At 43.5% G+C, this 17,130-nt stretch overlaps 1 protein-coding gene across 7 annotated transcripts in view; it reads left to right on the plus strand.

Moving 5' to 3' along the window:
- Window positions 1-17,130, plus strand: part of LOC143784328 (NEDD4-binding protein 1-like) — a 50,761-nt gene that overhangs the window by 15,977 nt on the left and 17,654 nt on the right. Inside the window, exons 1-2 of one of the 7 annotated variants that reach the window (XM_077272481.1) lie at window positions 6,838-6,989; window positions 12,767-12,848. The exons of 4 other annotated variants lie outside the window; for them this stretch is intronic. The gene's annotated coding sequence lies outside the window, so the exon portion shown is untranslated. Of the gene's footprint in view, window positions 1-6,837; window positions 6,990-12,766; window positions 12,849-17,130 lie in introns of those variants that run through there. 2 more of the 7 variants (XM_077272483.1, XM_077272479.1) reach the window with 2 other exon arrangements.

The raw sequence follows: 17,130 nt of genomic DNA on the forward strand, positions 1-17,130 counted from the left end.
CCTCTTCACAACCCCACATGGGTATACGCTTACAGATTTGGTCTGTTTGTTCTTATCCTCATCCTCCTCATCCAGAACCAATATATCACCAGGGTGAACATGGTCTGTACGGTGCATTTTGGCCAAGGATGCTGTGATGGCACTTATTTTTTTTTAAAAAAGGACAACACATTGGGGAACTGGGCATGACATTACATTGGGCCTACTTCTTAACTCGGTCGCCTGCAATCTATCCTGTGTCTGCCAGTAGATCACCAGGGTGAACGTGCTCTGTACGGTGCATTTTGGCCAAGGGGGCTGTGATGGCACTCTCTTATTTTTTTTAAAAAGGATCCCACATTGGGGAATTGGGCATGACATTCCATTGGGCCGACTTCTTAACTCGGTCTCCTGCAATCTAAAATGTTCCTGCCACTAGATCACCAGGGTAAACGTGCTCAGTACTGTTATAGGCCGTTGATATTTGGGCTAGGGGCATGCGATGGCACTAGTGTACTTTTAAAAAAGGTACCCCCATTGGGGAATTGTTTGGCAGATCATGCACTGCATTACAAGTCTCAGAGACCCACACCACTACATTGGCCCTAATTCTTAACTGTCTCCTGCAATGTCTCTTCCTTATCTCCGACGACATGACCTGGGTGAACATGCTTTGAATTGTTATAGGCCCGTAAAGTTTGGGCATGGGTGGCTGTGATGGCAATAGTATATTTTTAAAAAAGGTACCCCCCATTGGTGAAACCAGATCCTTGATGGCAAACACTTCACATTTGTGTACCTTAAAGAGCTCACTGGAAAAGCTCCTTTTTGTGTTGCCTGGTTGCGCAAATTGGACACAATACACTTCATATAAATTTGATAATGCAATGATGTTAGTTTGGCTCAGTAGTTTATTACAAATATTTCTTTGTCCACTATATTAGTTTCTCTCCTTGAGAGCCATAACTTTGGCTGCCTCAAATGTACAAACAAGATTTAAATACTGTATACCGAATGCATTCAGACAATCACATAGCTGCATTTCTTGTAAAACATTTACAGATGTGACAGACAATGCTCATAGTGACACAATCTTGATAAATGTTTGTTTTCTCACTTCAGAAACAGTTCGAAGCCTCTATATGTTTGCTGTTTGTCATTGTAAAACATTAAGGTTTACTGAAACTCTGCCTGTGGTGGTTTGGTCTAATTCCTTGTGGCTTTTATATTCTAGTGGTTTATGGCCACTTGTCTGATGACTCCATGATATCTCAGTTTAACCCTGTTTTCTATTTTCTGTAAAAGTACTTTAGTTAGAATTTTGAAAATCTAGGTAATCCTCAGGTATATAGTTGTTAGTAATTTCCAGTTAGTCATATATTTTTATGTTACAGACATTTCGGTATAACAACCTTTTTTTGGGACTACCCCATATTCACGCTCCTGGGGCCCTTTAGGCCTGTACTAGGTTTACATGTGATACTCAATCTTTTTGTCTGTATTGTTGCTGGGGAAGAACTTTTATGACTCTGCTATTGCTGGGAAGAGTGTGGATTCTGCATGACAGCGCTGCTATGTTTGTCCAGCAAAGAAGGAAAGAAAATCGGAGCGTTTCTGTTCTACTTGCGGACAAAATGTATGCAAGGAACATTCAGCCGAAAAAATAATATGCGAGAATTGTCGGGGGAATATGTAAAGTTACAAATAAATATTCCTGCACCAAGTTTGCTACAACCAAAAAATGTTTTCATAAAAAAATTGCATATAAAATGCCTATATTTGGCGTGCCCATTTACTTACTTTTTTGTTGTTTTATGCACATAATTATGTTTTGAAATATACACATCTTAGGCTGTGTTCCCAGTAGCGCTGGGGTTCGCCAGAAGGGTATCCATAATGGATCTGACCTCTTGGTAACTCCAGGATTCTGCCAGCCTTAGCTGGGGTCACCAGGAGGTCAGATCCATTACGGATCACCTCCTGGCGGACCCCAGCGCTAGTTGGAATGCATCCTTACCTTGCAATTGTAAAATCAATTTTGAAAAGTATTTTTGACATTTCCCAGTGAATGCATTTGTAGTGGTTGAAAGCAATGTTAAAGTTGAAAAACGCTTCAAAAACGCTGCGTCTGAACTAAGCCTAAGAGGGAGAGGAAATTTTCGGTCTGGGGTTAAATATTTGGCCTTACAGGCAAGTGGTTAACCTACAAAGGATGTACCTTGACATATTTCGCAGCAAAACCTGTTTTGGTTTTGTTTTTAATGTGGTTTTTGTGGCACCGGGAAAAATGGCATGAATCTCGGAAAAAAATGATTAAGGCCGGTTTCACACTTGCATTGGTAGCAGCTGCGGAGGGCTGCGGACTTCCTCCTTGAAGCCCCGCCCTCCGCTGCTAGCTCCGCCTATTTCTGCATGCGGCCGGTATGCAGCCTGTGTACCTATATTTAACATTAGAGATTAGAAAAAGGAAGGCAGCACTCCAATATTTGTAAAGGTGAAAAAAGCTGTGACGTTTATTTCAGACCCACATCTTCATACGACGTTTCGGCTCACACTGAGCCTTTCTCAAGCAGTGGGAGGTTACAATTCATATGCTTATGTACATGTGATTCACAATTATTTGCATACCATATAGCCATAAAAGTGTTTGCAGTGTTAATTAAAAGTTAATTCATTTCATAAGTGTTTGTTTGATATATAAAGTGCATTGTGCTAAGGTGCTGTTTATGGACTGTTTAGACTCCATTAATCCTCCAATCATTTACTTCCAACTTATTACCTTCTCCTATAACCAGATATTGCCATAATGCTTCATATTTACCGGTATCATTAAGGTTTTTAGCGCTTACCCCACCAAATGAACGAGACCCACATGGAGGACTGCATGGACGCCAGTCTCGGCGTTCCCTATACTCTACTGCGCATGTCTGAATATTAACTTCCTGGTGTGCGAGTCAGTGAGATTGCGCCTGCGCATAGGTGCCTTGTCAGTGCCGCTCCACCATCTTAGTTGTGGCATTCCACTTCATGTTGCTTATTATTTAGCGCTTCTGCGCTGGGCACTATATTTGCCACACTGCACCAACCTGTACGTTAATGATGGTATTAATAGCATTGGTCTAATAATTTTTATTACTTATATGGTTCACTCTTGGCTAGCAGGAAAATACCTTATTCAGGCTATCTCCCACTGCCAATGAGCCTCTGCACTGATCCATGTCCTTCTCAGGTCACATGACCACCGCAGCAGGACCCATATGAGTGTATAACTAAAAAATGAGTATTCCTTAGACCAAATTAGTTGAAATTTATTTTATTGACGCCATATTTGTATATTATTCTCATTTCAATCTCACTGGCTAGCAGACCAAGACATTTTTTATATATATGATAAATTACCAAAAATTATACCATATTTTTTGTTTTTTTTATTTTTTTATTTATTATGTCCTCCTCTGTGGATTTCTTCCATATATCAGTAGGGCAGGGGCCTTTTTGTTGAGGATGGAGTCGTATCTAAAATTACAAACAAAACACTTAGTAAAAATGAAATAATAGAACAGTCCACATTCCATATATTCCATATATATCCAACAGTGTAAAGACACCAAATTTGAAGAACACATAATTTTAAGACTTTTTTCCATATTAATGAATTTTAAACTCTACATTTAGGCCTCTTGGCTTCAGTGTGTCCAACTCATAAATCCAACGCAGTTCCAATTTTTTCAATAGGTATGCTCTATCCCCCCCTCTCCTTTGGACAGGGACTCTGTCTATGATTCTAAATTTCAAGTCCTTTTCCGTGTGGTTAAAGTCCAAGAAGTGTTTTGAGACTGGCAAGTCCTGTCTTTTCTTTCTTATCGTATGCCTATGATTATTCATACGCGTTTTAAGCTCACACGTTGTCTCCCCAATATACCACAGTTTGCAAGGGCATTCCAATAGGTAGATGACATAGTCTGAGTCACATGTGACATATTCCTCAATAGTATATTGTTTATTTGTTACTGGGTGGCTAAACTTAGATCCCTTTATCATATGTTTGCAGTTCACGCATGATAGACACGGGAAGCTACCATGCTGTTTTGCACCTGTTATTGTGGTTTGACCAACAGCCTTTAGAGGGCCAATATCCGATTTAACTATCTGGTCTTTAAGATTTTTACTTCTCCGATATGAGAAGAGTGGAGGTTCTCTAAATTCTTTAATTTTTGGAAGGCACTTTCCCAGCATACTCCAATGTCTCCTAATCACCTCAGCAATGGGCCCACTTTCCTCCGTATATGTTGTGACAAATGGTATTCTTTTTAACACTTTTTTTGCTGTACTGTTTTTAAGCAACTCCCTTCTATTTCTTTTTAGGGTATTGTCTTTTACTCTATTTAACAATTCCTTCGGATATCCTCTCTCCAAAAATTTTTTTGTTAAGCCATCTATTACTTCCTCAATCTCATTTTCATTTTTGACAATTCTACGCACCCTCAACAGTTGGCTAAGAGGAATTGATCTCACCATACTGCGAGGGTGTTGGCTATCAAATACCAAGAGGTTATTCCTGTCTGTCTCTTTAACGAACAGGGTTGTTGTCAACTCCCCATTCTCTTGCTTTATCAGTACATCTAAAAATTGTATACTGGACTTTGAAGAGGTTAGTGTAAACTTAATTGTTTCATCAATTTCATTTAGATACTCATGGAACGTGTTGAGTTCTTTCTCTGTACCTGTCCATAGGAGGAAGATGTCGTCTATGTATCGCCACCACACCAACACATGTTGGAAGTGGTGGGACACATAGATGAGATCCTCCTCCAGTACACTCATTACAAGATTAGCATAAGCGGGGGCCATACTGGCCCCCATTTCTGTTCCGCGTTGTTGCGCATAAAATGTATCACCAAAGAGGAAATAGCTACGCCTCAAAATAATTTCCAATAATTTTAGTATAATTTCTTTACCATCCACAGATATTTCAATTGTATTTAGCTTCTTTTCTATTGCTTTCAACCCAGATTGGTGTGTTATTGATGTATATAGAGAGATGACATCATAAGATGCCATAATCACCTCCCCTTTTAATTTCACGTTTTCCAATTTGTTTAAAAAATCTGTTGTGTCTTGGATGTAAGATTTGCTTTCTTTGGCTATCGGATTGAGGATTCTATCAAGAAATGTTCCTAACCCACTGAACACTGAGTCCACCCCCGACACTATAGGGCGTCCCGGGGGGTCCCTCAGTGACTTATGGATTTTTGGTGTAGTATATAGTACTGGCGTTCTAGGAAATTTAACATATAAATAATCCATAAGTTCTTGATCAATTATTTTTTTATTAACTGCATCTTCTAGGCAATTCTTGATTTCCGCCATAATGCTGAATTTAGGGTCCCCCTCTAGTTTTTGATACACTTTTTCGTCTTGCAATTGGCTGTTAATTTCTGCTATATATTTATGCCTGTCCATGATGACGACCGCACCACCCTTATCTGCAGGTTTAATGATGAGGTCGCCATCATGGACAAGTTCCTGCAACGCTTTAGATTCCTCAACAGTCATATTGGGATGTTTAAATTTTTTTATTCCCCCTTTTCTTATTTCCTCAATCTCCTCTCTTACAGCTTTTTCAAAAGCATTAATCACTGCTGAATTAACGGGCGGCGTAAATTCACTACGTTTTTTAAGTTCCAAAGATCTAGAATTAAATTCACTTTCCCCCTCCATGGTTTTTGTATCCTTATTCTGAAACCACTCCTTTAATTTTATGGATCTAAAAAACCTCTCCAAATCTATTTGTAAATTGAACCAATTGGTATGTGCACATGGAGAGAAAGATAGTCCCTTGCTCAGGATAGAGACCTGTGCTGGGGAGAGTACCTTGTCAGAAATATTGATTACGAGGTCTGCTCCCGCTTCTTGTTGGCTGCCTGTCTCTGGGGCTGTGATCTGTTTTTCTCCGGTTTTCTTTTGTTCCCGGTGGTGCCGCTTGCCTCCTCTCCTCTTACGTTTGATGCTCCTTCTTGTGTCTTTTCCTGGTCTATAAGAAAAATCAACATTATATATCTGCCCAGTTCTTTCATCACCATATCGATTTTGCCCATGGCCACCTTTCTTTTTCCATATGGGTTTGTTATTTTCTCTCTGCCATGTATAAATATTCCCTGCTTCATAATCTTCTAAATCTCTATTCCACTTTTTCCTTTTGATTTCTTCCAAATCATTACGTAATTTAATACTTTCTTTCTCAACTTTTTCTTTAAAAATATTCCATTTATATTTATTCCGTATACTTGATCTCAAGCCAAACACCATCTACATTAGAACTTAAACGCAAGTATGAAAGTGATGTCAAACGTATGATTAATTTGCAGTTACATATGATAACCTTAGGCCAATATTATAAAGAAGGTAAAATTCCAAGAGGCTTGAGATCAAGTATACGCCCAAATTTATTTCAAAGTAACGCTATATACTGTGCACGTTTTGTTATGTTATCCAATAAGTATGCCATGGACACTATCCTGTTAAACATTGAATTTTTGCAAGAAGAAATCAAGAAATTACAACAGAATATAGAAGGATTTGAATGCAAGATTAAATTATTAATAACAATTGAAGAATGGAATATTTTTAAAGAAAAAGTTGAGAAAGAAAGTATTAAATTACGTAATGATTTGGAAGAAATCAAAAGGAAAAAGTGGAATAGAGATTTAGAAGATTATGAAGCAGGGAATATTTATACATGGCAGAGAGAAAATAACAAACCCATATGGAAAAAGAAAGGTGGCCATGGGCAAAATCGATATGGTGATGAAAGAACTGGGCAGATATATAATGTTGATTTTTCTTATAGACCAGGAAAAGACACAAGAAGGAGCATCAAACGTAAGAGGAGAGGAGGCAAGCGGCACCACCGGGAACAAAAGAAAACCGGAGAAAAACAGATCACAGCCCCAGAGACAGGCAGCCAACAAGAAGCGGGAGCAGACCTCGTAATCAACATTTCTGACAAGGTACTCTCCCCAGCACAGGTCTCTATCCTGAGCAAGGGACTATCTTTCTCTCCATGTGCACATACCAATTGGTTCAATTTACAAATAGATTTTGAGAGGTTTTTTAGATCCATAAAATTAAAGGAGTGGTTTCAGAATAAGGATACAAAAACCATGGAGGGGGAAAGTGAATTTAATTCTAGATCTTTGGAACTTAAAAAACGTAGTGAATTTACGCCGCCCGTTAATTCAGCAGTGATTAATGCTTTTGAAAAAGCTGTAAGAGAGGAGATTGAGGAAATAAGAAAAGGGGGAATAAAAAAATTTAAACATCCCAATATGACTGTTGAGGAATCTAAAGCGTTGCAGGAACTTGTCCATGATGGCGACCTCATCATTAAACCTGCAGATAAGGGTGGTGCGGTCGTCATCATGGACAGGCATAAATATATAGCAGAAATTAACAGCCAATTGCAAGACGAAAAAGTGTATCAAAAACTAGAGGGGGACCCTAAATTCAGCATTATGGCGGAAATCAAGAATTGCCTAGAAGATGCAGTTAATAAAAAAATAATTGATCAAGAACTTATGGATTATTTATATGTTAAATTTCCTAGAACGCCAGTACTATATACTACACCAAAAATCCATAAGTCACTGAGGGACCCCCCGGGACGCCCTATAGTGTCGGGGGTGGACTCAGTGTTCAGTGGGTTAGGAACATTTCTTGATAGAATCCTCAATCCGATAGCCAAAGAAAGCAAATCTTACATCCAAGACACAACAGATTTTTTAAACAAATTGGAAAACGTGAAATTAAAAGGGGAGGTGATTATGGCATCTTATGATGTCATCTCTCTATATACATCAATAACACACCAATCTGGGTTGAAAGCAATAGAAAAGAAGCTAAATACAATTGAAATATCTGTGGATGGTAAAGAAATTATACTAAAATTATTGGAAATTATTTTGAGGCGTAGCTATTTCCTCTTTGGTGATACATTTTATGCGCAACAACGCGGAACAGCAATGGGGGCCAGTATGGCCCCCGCTTATGCTAATCTTGTAATGAGTGTACTGGAGGAGGATCTCGTCTATGTGTCCCACCACTTCCAACATGTGTTGGTGTGGTGGCGATACATAGACGACATCTTCCTCCTATGGACAGGTACAGAGAAAGAACTCAACACGTTCCATGAGTATCTAAATGAAATTGATGAAACAATTAAGTTTACACTAACCTCTTCAAAGTCCAGTATACAATTTTTAGATGTACTGATAAAGCAAGAGAATGGGGAGTTGACAACAACCCTGTTCGTTAAAGAGACAGACAGGAATAACCTCTTGGTATTTGATAGCCAACACCCTCGCAGTATGGTGAGATCAATTCCTCTTAGCCAACTGTTGAGGGTGCGTAGAATTGTCAAAAATGAAAATGAGATTGAGGAAGTAATAGATGGCCTAACAAAAAAATTTTTGGAGAGAGGATATCCGAAGGAATTGTTAAATAGAGTAAAAGACAATACCCTAAAAAGAAATAGAAGGGAGTTGCTTAAAAACAGTACAGCAAAAAAAGTGTTAAAAAGAATACCATTTGTCACAACATATACGGAGGAAAGTGGGCCCATTGCTGAGGTGATTAGGAGACATTGGAGTATGCTGGGAAAGTGCCTTCCAAAAATTAAAGAATTTAGAGAACCTCCACTCTTCTCATATCGGAGAAGTAAAAATCTTAAAGACCAGATAGTTAAATCGGATATTGGCCCTCTAAAGGCTGTTGGTCAAACCACAATAACAGGTGCAAAACAGCATGGTAGCTTCCCGTGTCTATCATGCGTGAACTGCAAACATATGATAAAGGGATCTAAGTTTAGCCACCCAGTAACAAATAAACAATATACTATTGAGGAATATGTCACATGTGACTCAGACTATGTCATCTACCTATTGGAATGCCCTTGCAAACTGTGGTATATTGGGGAGACAACGTGTGAGCTTAAAACGCGTATGAATAATCATAGGCATACGATAAGAAAGAAAAGACAGGACTTGCCAGTCTCAAAACACTTCTTGGACTTTAACCACACGGAAAAGGACTTGAAATTTAGAATCATAGACAGAGTCCCTGTCCAAAGGAGAGGGGGGGATAGAGCATACCTATTGAAAAAATTGGAACTGCGTTGGATTTATGAGTTGGACACACTGAAGCCAAGAGGCCTAAATGTAGAGTTTAAAATTCATTAATATGGAAAAAAGTCTTAAAATTATGTGTTCTTCAAATTTGGTGTCTTTACACTGTTGGATATATATGGAATATATGGAATGTGGACTGTTCTATTATTTCATTTTTACTAAGTGTTTTGTTTGTAATTTTAGATACGACTCCATCCTCAACAAAAAGGCCCCTGCCCTACTGATATATGGAAGAAATCCACAGAGGAGGACATAATAAATAAAAAAATAAAAAAAAACAAAAAATATGGTATAATTTTTGGTAATTTATCATATATATAAAAAATGTCTTGGTCTGCTGGCCAGTGAGATTGAAATGAGAATAATATACAAATATGGCGTCAATAAAATAAATTTCAACTAATTTGGTCTAAGGAATACTCATTTTTTAGTTATACACTCATATGGGTCCTGCTGCGGTGGTCATGTGACCTGAGAAGGACATGGATCAGTGCAGAGGCTCATTGGCAGTGGGAGATAGCCTGAATAAGGTATTTTCCTGCTAGCCAAGAGTGAACCATATAAGTAATAAAAATTATTAGACCAATGCTATTAATACCATCATTAACGTACAGGTTGGTGTAGTGTGGCAAATATAGTGCCCAGCGCAGAAGCGCTAAATAATAAGCAACATGAAGTGGAATGCCACAACTAAGATGGTGGAGCGGCACTGACAAGGCACCTATGCGCAGGCGCAATCTCACTGACTCGCACACCAGGAAGTTAATATTCAGACATGCGCAGTAGAGTATAGGGAACGCCGAGACTGGCGTCCATGCAGTCCTCCATGTGGGTCTCGTTCATTTGGTGGGGTAAGCGCTAAAAACCTTAATGATACCGGTAAATATGAAGCATTATGGCAATATCTGGTTATAGGAGAAGGTAATAAGTTGGAAGTAAATGATTGGAGGATTAATGGAGTCTAAACAGTCCATAAACAGCACCTTAGCACAATGCACTTTATATATCAAACAAACACTTATGAAATGAATTAACTTTTAATTAACACTGCAAACACTTTTATGGCTATATGGTATGCAAATAATTGTGAATCACATGTATATAAGCATATGAATTGTAACCTCCCACTGCTTGAGAAAGGCTCAGTGTGAGCCGAAACGTCGTATGAAGATGTGGGTCTGAAATAAACGTCACAGCTTTTTTCACCTTTACAAATATTGGAGTGCTGCCTTCCTTTTTCTAATCTCTGATACTTGGGTGGATAAGTGGACTGTCCTGCCTGGAAGGCCTGGCACCCGTCGGTGAGCTTGTGCTGTTTTCACTTTTTTTGTATATATTTAACATTAGGTACGCAGGTCGTGCCGCAGTATGCAGATGTTGCCGCATGCGTCGTTTTGACGATGCGGAGACCAGCGTAGGACGCAGCTTGTAGCAATTTTTCTTCTCTGCATCGTCAAAACGACGCATGCGGAAGCATCCGCATACTGCGGCACGACCTGCGTACCTAATGTCAAATATAGGTATACAGGCTGCATGCCGGCCGCATGCAGAAATAGGCAGAGCTAGCGGCGGAGCTTCACGGAGGAAGTCCGCAGCTGCTACCAACGCAAGTGTGAAACCGGCCTAAGGGTATGTTTCCACGTTCAGGATTGCATCAGGCTTTGGTCAGGATTTTATGCAAGTAAAATCCTGACCAAAACTGCACCTGAGGTCACTGGCAGGTCACCTGCGGTGTACCTGCGTGTTTTGCTCATAGTAGCAACATGCAGCGTTTTGAAAAAACGCACAACGCATGCGTTTTCGCGGCAAAAACTCATGCGTTTTTTCACACATAGTGCAGTCTGGATTTCATAAAATCCCATCCACTATGCTGTAACATCTGGACGCTGCGTTTTTGACGCTGCGGAAAAACGCAGCGTTTCCTGAATGTGGAAACATACCCTAAGGCTGTGAACTAGGAGTCAGGAATGCTTCTAGGGCTTATCCCCATGATGTTCCTGTGTCTTTTGAGCAGTGTTTCCATCATTTTCAGATGTTTTTAGAAATTAAAAGGACCCCCGGGGGGATCGCAGTAAAAATACTCTGGTCTCACGTAGACTTATATTGGGTTCGCTGTTCTGGCCGAGTACCTGAGAATTCCAATTTGCCCGACCCGAGCAACGAGCACCCGAGCATTTTAGTGCTCGCCCATCACTATTCAGAAATTAATATTTTGTGTAATAACCATAATTTTTAATCACAGCTTACATGCATCTTGGCATGCTTTCCAGCAGTGTTTCACACTGCTTCTGGCGCAAAAATGTAAGCAGTTCTTCTTTGTTTGATGGCTTGTGACTATCCATCATCCTCTTGATTACATTCCAAGTTTTCCAATTGGGTTCAGGTCTGGAGAATGGGCTGCCCATGACAGGGTTTTGATGTGGTGGGTTCTTAATTTTGGCCAGAGCTGTATATATTACCCCAATTGCCACTGCACAAAAGCAATCAGGATGCTCCATTTCTCGTGCAGCTGAGGACTAGTCTTATTAGTGTTGGTAGGGGCCAATATCCATGGACCTTCACAGCTATTTAACATCAGCCCTTAGCGGTCTGTTTTGCCTTAGCTGGTTATTAAAAATGGAGGGGGCCCAATTAATTTTTTGGGTGAGTCCACCCATTTTTTAATAACCAGCTAAGAAAAAGCAGAGAGCTGTTCACTGATTAATAGGCTGAAAAGGTAAATGTTTATTGGGCCCTTCCCAGCATAATGAGACCAGCTCACAGCCAATGTGGTCTCGAACTTTCGTGCTGTAAAATGGGGGTAGTAAGCGGTAAAGGTGAAAAATGGAACAACAGAGAATAAAAAGTAATAATAATAATCTTGAAAAAAGAGGCATAGGTCCAAATGTAGGAGGTGTAGTAGGTGGAGGAGCTTGAGGCGAATGTGGCGATGAAGGTGGAAGAGGCAGGGGATGAGGTATCCAAGTTTGTTTTTTTTTCTTCTAGGGACAGCACTTAGAAGAACATAATATAAAATAAAAAAGAACAATGTAGATACAGTAGTCGGATGTCCTAGTGGAGGAGGAGGTGGTGTAGGTGGACTAGCAGGAGGTGGACATTGCAGTGTAGGTGGAAGAGGCAGGTCTGATGGTATCCAACATTATTTTTGTGGATTTTATTTCTCTTCCTTTTTGGTAAGGCCCCAAAATAAAACAAATGGCAAATAAAATATAACAATGTCTGGGTGCAGATGGTACATTTGTCTGGTTTGCCAGAGGTACAGAAAAGTCCTGTGGACTCCACTCCTGGTTTCTTTTAATGAATGCGAGAGTGCTTATGTTGGCTTTGGACAGGTGGATGCGCCTATGTGTGATATCCCCTGCTGTGATTAACACATGTTCCAACATTACACTTGCAACGGGGCATGCTGGCACTTCCAAGTCAAAAAGTACAAGCCTAGGCCATGTGTCCAGTTTGGAAACCAAGAAGTTAAATGGGCAGACCCAACTTAGACATGTACTCTTCCACCATGTTGTTATAACGCTGGCACCTGGTTGTATAGACCGTATCAGATGGTGGTGCTGGATGATGTGTCATGCTGATGAATTTTTTTCACATTTTAGCCATGTTAACGCTCCCTTCTGAGGTGGTGCCCCAGCTGCGTTGGCGACTTCCTCCTCCTCTGCCTTGTGTTTCTTCTGTCAGGTGGGAATGCCGTCAGTAGTGCCCCTACCAGCATGTGCTTGTATTCACACATTTTGCCATCCCGCTCCAGTGACGGAAGTAATAATGGTACTTTGCAGCAGGGATGCAGCAGGGTGGCCACCCAGTAATCAGTAGGGGTATGATCTGGGCAACTCTGCGGTCGTTGGGCAGGCACAGCAGACTGTATTGGCTCATTCCGCCCTCTCTCTGTTGGAGTCCCTCAAGGCTCTGTCCTGGGGACCCTAATTTTTTCCATCTATACCCTTGGCCTAGGATAACTCAAAGTCCCATGGCTTCCAGTATCACCTGTATGCTGATGACACTCAGATCTACCTCTCTGGCCCAGATGTCACCTCTCCGGTGTCCAGAATCCCGAAGTGTCTATCAGCCATATCCTCCTTCACCTCTCGCTTCCTAAAACTCAATGTAGACAATGCCAATCTCCCCTACCTGATCTATCTATTATGGTAAGCAGAATCACGTTCTCTCCCACACCTGAAATCCGCTACCTCACGGTAACTCTCGACTCTGCCCTGTCCATCAAACCGCACGTCCAAACTCTTGCCGCCTCCAACTCAAACATATTGCCAGAATCCGTCCCTTCCTCTGCCCTCAATCTACTAAAATGCTTGAGCATGCCCTTATCTCTCACCTCGACTACTGCAACATCCTCCTCTGCGGCCTCCCCGCTAACTCTCTTGCACCACTCCAGTCTGTCTTTAACTCTGTTGCCCGGCTAATCCACCTCTCTACTCCCGTTTCTCCCCTCTGCAAATTTCTCCACTGACTCCCAATTCCACATCGAATCCAGTTCAAACTACTAAAACTGATCTACAAAGCCATCCACAACCTGTCCCCTCCTTATATCTCTGAACTAATCTCCCAATATCTTCCCTCACGTAATCTTCGATCCTCCCAAGACCTCCTACTCTCCTCCACACTTATTCATTCCTCACACAACCGCCTCCAAGATTTCTCCCCAATATCCCCCATCCTCTCGAATTCCACGCCTCAACACGTCCAATTATCCACCACCCTTGGATCCTTCAGACGGAACCTGAAAACCCACCTCTTCAGGAAAGCCAACAGCCTGCAATAACCATTCTGCCGCCTCACCACCACCCGAGCTGCTGCACCCCCGACCTTTTGTCTCTTCCCCATAGAATGTAAATCCGCAAGGAAATGAAATTTCAACTCATAGCTGTCAAACAAGTTTATTACAAGTCAAATAGTTAGAAATAAAAAAAAAGAGAAATATAAAAGTATGCATACATACAAATCAATAATAAAGAGTTTTAGAAATTAAAACAATGAATTAAACATTAAAGACAGATTAATTACAAAAAAGAAAAACACATTTTGTACCAAAGTCCCCTGTGCTTTAGCTGCAAAAATTGTATTGTGGTGCTTAAAGGCAACCTGTCACCCCCAAAATCGAGGGCGAGCTAAGCCCACCAGCATCAGGGGCTTATCTCCAGCATTCTGTAATGCTGTAGATAAGCCCCCGATGTATCCTTAAAAATTAGAAAAAGAGGTTATATTATACTCACCCAGGGACAGTCCCAGTCCTGTCCGATGGGCATCGCGGGCCGGTCTGGCGCCTCCTATCTTCATCGGATGATGTCCTCTTCGTGTCTTCACGCTGCGGCTCCAGCACAAAGTACTGCAGTGTGCAGGCCCCAGGCCTCTCTGACCTTTCCCGGCGCCTGCGCACCGCAGTGTGAAGACAAGAAGAGGAAGTCATCCTATCAAGATGGGAGGCCCAGGACCGGACCGCGACTTGGATGAGACCGCCCGCTTGAGTATAATATAACCTCTTTTTCTCATCTTTTAGGATACATTGGAGGCTTAACTACAGCATTACAGAATGCTGTAGATAAGCCCCTGATGCTGGTGGGCTTATCTATAGAGCGGGGAGACAGGGCGCGAGAGCGGGGAGACAGGGCGCGAGAGCGGGGAGACAGGGCGCGAGAAAATCGAGAAAAAGGGTTTATTTTTTGTTTTTTTTAAAGTAATTATACTCATCTATCTGACATTATCAGATGCACACAGTGTCATCCCTTTGGGTCCTCACATGGATTGTGGGGGCACCGCCATTCCACTTGGTGAAAAGAAGTCCAGTGATGTAACGACATCTGCAGGGAGGTCACTGCTCTGGGGGGGGGGGGGGGGGCACAGGATGGGGAAAAGTCAGAATACCTAGAATAAAACAGAAAAAAAAATCATGCAGAAAACTGGATACAAGTAGTGGCTGACACCAGTGGCCATCGGGCTAATACTGAGCAGCACAGCGTGCGAGGGGAGAATAAAGCCAGGGATCTGGAGACATTGTTGTAAAGCTGTTTCGCTCCCAGAGGTCATAGGTCAGTCATCAACCTGACAGCATGTGTCCCCAATAATATTAATAATATTAACAGGACCGACTCCTCACCATCAGGCAGAGATTCTCATGCCAAGTAATATCAATCCCTCAGATCTCCATCATCATTCATCCCCTCCCCTGTTCGCCCCCACACACGTAGCACTATACTTCCCTGCACCCCCCACCGCAAGTGACATCACACACACTGACCTGCACAGCACGTGACATCAGCCCCCCACACCACATAGACCCATGCGAGTAGCATCAGCCCCATTCTGCAGGTAGACCCCCCTGCACGCAGATCCCCCATGCAGGCAACATGACCCCCTTCCTAACAGAGACTCCAGCACACAGCCTCTCTTCCCCAGAGACCTGCAGCCCCCCTTCACAACAGACACCCAGCCCCACTAGCAAGAAACATGACCCCCTTCCCACTGAGACCCCCAGCATGCAGTCACCTTTCCCCAGGCAGGCCCCTCCAGCACGCAGTCCCATGCAAACAACAAATCCCCCTTCTCCCCAGGCGGACCCCCCCCCCGTCCAGCATGCACATGCAGCCCCATGCAAGCACCACCACCCGATTCTCCCCAGGCAGCCCCATGCAAGCACCACCACCCGATTCTCCCCAGGCAGACCCATGCAAGCAACATCCCCCCATTCTCCCCAGGCAGCCCCATGCAAGCAACATCCCCCCCATTCTCCCCAGGCAGCCCCATGCAAGCATCACCCCCCCATTCTCCCCAGGCAGCCCCATGCAAGCAACACCACCCCATTCTCCCCAGGCAGCCCCATGCAAGCATCACCTCCCCAGGCAGCCCCATGCAAGCATCACCTCCCCAGGCAGCCCCATGCAAGCAGCACCACCCCATTCTCCCCAGGCAGCCCCATGCAAGCAGCACCACCCCATTCTCCCCCAGGCAGCCCCATGCAAGCAGCACCACCCCATTCTCACCCAGGCAGCCCCATGCAAGCATCACCACCCCATTCTCCCCAGGCAGCCCCATGCAAGCATCACCACCCCATTCTCCCCAGGCAGCCCCATGCAAGCAGCACCACCCCATTCTCCCCAAGGCAGCCCCATGCAAGCAGCACCACCCTATTCTCCCCCAGGCAGCCCCATGCAAGCAGCACCACCCCATTCTCCCCCAGGCAGCCCCATGCAAGCAGCACCACCCCATTCTCCCCAGGCAGACTCATGCAAGCAACATCCCCCCATTCTCCCCAGGCAGCCCCATGCAAGCAACATCCCCCCCATTCTCCCCAGGCAGCCCCATGCAAGCAACATCCCCCCATTCTCCCCAGGCAGCCCCATGCAAGCATCACCCCCCCATTCTCCCCAGGCAGCCCCATGCAAGCATCACCACCCCATTCTCCCCAGGCAGCCCCATGCAAGCATCACCACCCCATTCTCCCCAGGCAGCCCCATGCAAGCATCACCACCCCATTCTCCCCAGGCAGCCCCATGCAAGCATCACCACCCCATTCTCCCCAGGCAGCCCCATGCAAGCATCACCACCCCATTCTCCCCAGGCAGCCCCATGCAAGCATCACCACCCCATTCTCCCCAGGCAGCCCCATGCAAGCATCACCACCCCATTCTCCCCAGGCAGCCCCATGCAAGCATCACCACCCCATTCTCCCCAGGCAGCCCCATGCAAGCAACACCACCCCATTCTCCCCAGCAGCCCCATGCAAGCAACACCACCCCATTCTCCCCAGGCAGCCCCATGCAAGCATCACCACCCCATTCTCCCCAGGCAGACCCATGCAAGCAACATCACCCCATTCTCCCCAGGCAGCCCCATGCAAGCAGCACCACCCCATTCTCCCCAGGCAGCCCCATGCAAGCAGCACCACCCCATTCTCCCCAGGCAGCCCCATGCAAGCATCACCACCCCATTCTCCCCCAGGCAGCCCCAT

This window comes from Ranitomeya variabilis, chromosome 7 (genome assembly GCF_051348905.1).
Source record: "Ranitomeya variabilis isolate aRanVar5 chromosome 7, aRanVar5.hap1, whole genome shotgun sequence".
NCBI lineage: Eukaryota > Metazoa > Chordata > Amphibia > Anura > Dendrobatidae > Ranitomeya > Ranitomeya variabilis.